The sequence below is a fragment of the Gracilinanus agilis genome, chromosome 1 (genome assembly GCF_016433145.1).
Source record: "Gracilinanus agilis isolate LMUSP501 chromosome 1, AgileGrace, whole genome shotgun sequence".
NCBI classification, from domain to species: Eukaryota; Metazoa; Chordata; class Mammalia; order Didelphimorphia; family Didelphidae; genus Gracilinanus; species Gracilinanus agilis.
The window spans coordinates 510,165,070-510,170,172 of NC_058130.1; the positions used below are offsets into that span (position 1 = coordinate 510,165,070).

The 5,103-nt window shown below is 37.4% G+C and overlaps 1 long non-coding RNA gene across 1 annotated transcript; it reads left to right on the top strand.

Moving 5' to 3' along the window:
* Nucleotides 1-644: 644 nt before the first annotated feature.
* Nucleotides 645-3,980, top strand: LOC123231696. Its single transcript, XR_006505120.1, has 3 exons — nt 645-718; nt 2,462-2,561; nt 3,867-3,980. It is a non-coding gene; the product is annotated as an uncharacterized LOC123231696 (long non-coding RNA).
* The last annotated feature ends 1,123 nt before the right edge of the window (nt 3,981-5,103 follow it).

Consider the following 5,103-nt stretch of genomic DNA (forward strand, 5'->3'; position numbering starts at 1 on the left):
GGATCTTCCCACCTGCAAATAACCACAATAACTACAACCATGTAAGCTGAAAGAACAATAAAAATAAAATAGAACACTGTATAAATTATATGTATTATATAAGGTTATGCAATGCATAATACTGTAGAATTCTAATAACCAGCCTAGATCAGAAGAGAGACATCATTCTTCTTTTTGTCATATTGTGGTAAAATATCACATAGGCTATCAAATGCAATCAATATAATATTTCTAATGAATTGTAGTACTTTTCTTTTTCATTTTTAATACTTATTTCAAGTGTTATAAAGGGGCTAAACAGGCTGGTAATAGGGTAGATGGTGGTACACCTGAGTCTCCTGGGCCAGGGAGCTAACAGCTTCCCTATATTTAGATTTAGGACAGCCAGGGATGTGAGGTCCTTGAATAGAGAGGACCAGTCAGTCGCCCTGCTGTCTGTAGGCTCCTTTAAGGTGAGGAGTGAGTAGCCCCTCCCTTCTGGTAAGAAACTGGAAGCCAACAGGAAGTGAACCTGGTTCACTTCCTGAGCAAGATGGATGCCTGGTCTAGCCCCTCAGGAAACAAGTGATAGTTACATTCCTTCTCCTCAGACCCTGGCCCTAGCTAGTGAATCACTGAAGATCTTTGAATAAGGCCAAGGGGTTCTGAGGGAAGAGGGTTGAGGTCTGGAAAGCCGTCGCTATGGGTGAAGGCCAGTGCTGGCAGAGGGTCTCAGAAGGTAAGGTCCGGCTGAGGGAACCAGCCCCTCAGCCAGGGATAAATTCCACTGCCCTGATGTAGAGTGGTCTATCTGATTGACAAATAAGGGTGATGATTTGGGTTAGGGTGTCCCTGCCTGGCTAAGTAAACTAATTTCCCACGTTCCACCTCCCAGCCCAAATTCCCTCCTCCCGGGGCCCAAGGAGAGTTCTAGGGGATAGCTGGGTGTCTGGGTCAGGTCAAGGAAATCAGAACCCCTAGAGTGGTTCTCCAGGGAAATTTACAGTGCCAGCTCCAAGGGTCTGGTTTAGAGACCAGGGACTAGCTGGGTCAACATTCTATTTCCCTAACTGCCAGGATTGCCTCAGATGAATTTGCAAATGCAAGAGAACTTGCACTAATCCTGCATTACACAAGAAAAGAATCTGTTTATGGAACTGAAACAGACATACACAAAAGGCATCAATTATAAACAAAATTTTAAATTTAAAGGAAGAGTTTTAAGAAGCTTAGATAATTGTGTAGTCCACCCAGTTTAACTGTGTAGCTTGTTAAATATGATCCAGTCTTTTCTTCTGTCCAAATCTGGTCCCAACTTATTGTCCATGTGAAGTATTTGTCTACATTATATGTACTGACGGGCTAACAAAATATGTTGCCCATACAACTTTATGTCATAGTCTGCATGATATATGTTTTTTATCCATTAAAATTTTTTTACTGGGAATTTGTAGGCCAATTTCTTCTTTGAAGAGGCTTCAATGTCATCCTTGATGAAATACAAACAGGGAGTTGGTAGATTTCTAAAGATTTTCTACACAAGCTACATCTTCTACACAATTAAGCAGAGTAGAGAATATTAGATCACCTCTATTTATTGTCTGATGATCACAAATGGAATCTTAGAGGCTCTCAAACGATATCTTGTACATAGATACTAAACTTGCACTGGATTCCACCTCTAAAATTACTTAGATAACAATTTTGTTCATTGATTCCCAAGTATCATTATAAAGAGGAGCATGAAAATAGAAATTAGGCTTACCTAAGACTGGGATTGAGAAACTATGGCCTATGAGCCAAATTTGGCCTATCCCTAGTTTTTTAGTAGCCCATGAGCTAAAAAATGTTTTTTTGAATCATTCTTAACTTGTGGACCTTACAAAAATAGGGAGCTGCTGGATTTGATCTATAGACCATGGTCTGTCAATCCCTAAACCTAAGGTGTTCATCTGTACCATGGAGCATGTCTTATGCAAAATTACAGAGTAGAAATTGAGAGTTTAAGAAACCTCATCAACCATCCAATCCATTTTATATTTGAAAGAGATCTCCACTACACTTAACAAGCAATCACGTAGCCTCTGCTTGAAGACTTTCAAAGTGGGAGAGCTCACTGTCTTTTGAGGCAGGTCATCACAATTTGGGAACAGCTCTAATTGTTTGAAAGATTTTGTTCCCTTGTTTCCTGACATTGAGTCTTAATTTTCCTCTTGACAATTTGCTCTATTGCTGTCATTATTGTAGTGGAGACTGGGGGGTGGAACAAGTCTAATTCTTCTTCCACCTAACAGCCCTTAAAATACTTGAGCACAGTTATGATCTTCTCCTCATGTCTTTTACTCTTCCGGCTAAATATGTTCAGTTCTTTCTAGCAATCCTCATTACTGGAACAATTCTAAAGGCCATCCATCAACTTGGCTATCCCCTTTTGGATGCTTTCCAGCTTATCAATATTCTTTTTTTTTTTTTTTAAATGCAGGGTACCTAAAACTGAACCAAAAAAATCTCCACATGCAGACCAAGAGAAGAGTGAAGAGAGACTGTGACCACTTCCTCATTCCTGGGAAGCCTCTCTTAATGTAACCCAAAATCATATTTTTGTTTAGCTGCTATATCATACTATTGATTCATATTAAGCTTGCAGCCCACTAAAACCTCTAGCACTTTTTCAGAAAAACGAAGAGATTTCCCATTTTTAAAAGTTCTACAAATGTTCAAAGGTGACACTATGTGGATTTATATCCATTCCAAATGACAAAAAATATTCCCCAAATAGAACTTTGCTAGGCTTCCAAGAAAAAAGTATCGTTTGAGAAAGGGTGTCATCTTATTGAGAGGAAGCATTAGCAGTGGACAGAGTACCAGAACTGGATGTAGAAATTTAGAAATGTCAAAGTTCTCATTCTTCCTCTCACTAGCTATGCAACATTTTGTAATGAATTTGAGCCAGGCTCTGCTATATCCCACTAAGTCACCACAGAATTGGAATGAAGTGATCCAATAGCCATGGGTATATTAAAAATTAAATTATGTAAAATCAGGGAAACAAAACTGAAGAGGGGGAAAAGTCCAGAAAAAGTGTTAAACAATAGAGGTGGGGGAGAGGTTAGAGATAGAGGCAAGATTTTGATCCTTGCCAGTGTCACCTAAGCTGATGTGGCATCCAGGACCAGTGGCTAAAAGAAATCACAGGAAACCAGGGGAAAAAAATCTAGCCTCTCTGAAGTGTTGATACCCTCCCCATTTTTGGAGGCAGCTTTTTATAAAGACCCAGGGCAAGCCACTATGGGGAACAAAGAGAGAAAAGGAAAGTCCAGGAGCTATTAATTCTGATGTTTTATCATGTATTCTTGATTTCTGTGCTCAGGATGATTCTTAGGAAAGGTATAATTAACACTTTTGTCATCTGAAATTTAATTGTCTGCCTGATCTTGAACTTGAGGCCCTTAGATACTAATTAAACTTGGAAAAGTCACTTACTATTTTAAAAAGCCTCAATTTCCTCATCCATAAAATGGACAATACTAGTCCCCCCCCCCCCAAGAAGTTGGTGAAATGTGAATGAGAAATGAAAATAATGTAATTTGCTCCCATAAAGCTCCACGGATAGATAACCTATTATCTTGTTTTTATTGTTTTTCTAGTTCTAGTGCCTGCCACAGGCAGGCTAGTTGTTGATTGACTGATAATTAAAGCCATAGCCCCTGTCCTTCTACAGATTTAAAGGAACTCTCCAAACCATGAGCTGAAGAGTCAGACTGATTGTTAGTAACCAATATTTTAAATTAGGAAAGTTATTTTGTTTTTCATGGCTATGAAATTATATTCAGCACAGAGTATCCGTTATAGCATTTATTAGTGTTATTTATTCTTCATTCCATCAGGATCTAACACTGAAGAACAGCATTGTGGAGTCAGGAACAATTTGGACAATTACAAAATAAAATAACCCAAGAAACAACAGTTCAACGGGTCCACATAAAGTCCATATCAAATGCAAGTCTTTGCAAAGGGTAAATGAATTAGCATACACTTACAAATTGAGTTCTGAAATGAAGCTGTAATTTTATACTTCAGCACAAAGGCTTCTTAGAAACCTTATGAAAAAATAAAAAGGCCTCTATTCATCCTCCCTCTCTTTATTCTTTCCTCTTTCTCTTTTTCTCTTCCTTCTTTTCTCTCTCCACTCCTCAACCAAACAAGAAAAATAATCAGGATAGGCTTCTGGCAGCACAGCTTGAGAAATGTGAGATTGGCCCTTAAGGGAATTCTTATTCTCAAGTGGATGTAAATGTATTCATCAATTCAAAGAAATGCATAGTGTGTTATATACACAATACATTAATAAATAGCCCTGCATTAAAAAATAATGAGGTTTTCCACAAAACAACATCCTGTGGTGTGTAGGGTCATAAAAAAGATACTAAAAGAGGGAGAAAAGATTATGTGTAAAATCTGATTAAAATACAGAAACACCATCATATATGTAAGATGTAATAAATATTTTATTAGTTAACTATAAACAAAAGAACAAATGCAGTAAAATGTAATTAAAAATGTAAAAGTGAAGGATGTGATTTATTTCACTACAATAATATTAATATTACAAATGGTATGTAAATGGAGATCAAGGCTCTATTATAGAAAGGGTGGAAAGCGGTCGTTCATTTTTTATAATGAGATTTCATTTTTTTCCCTTTTTGACTCACATTTGTTTAAATATTTCAAATAACGCATGAATAATATTGCTCTTAGACCTTCTACAGCTTAACACAGTCTCAAATTTCCATCAGCTCTTGGCTAGGATTTGCATGTTGGCAGTTAGTTTTCAGGCAGGACCACTAATTGTGAAAATAGCAGAAAATAAACTGGCAGAAACCAGAAGTATTTTTAGAGCTGGTGGCTGGATGGGTTTGGCTTTGATGAGTAACCCTTTTCACTGAATGCCTAGAACTGAAAAAATAACCCGTAAAAGCAAGTTTCACAATTAAAACAGGTGAGGGGATTTAAAAAAATAATAACATTCACCAAATCCTGTTGGCCAGGAGAGTTTGATTTTTTTTTAAATAAGAAAATGTTATATTTCCTGAACAATCCTGTCCTTCAATTCCCATCACTGCC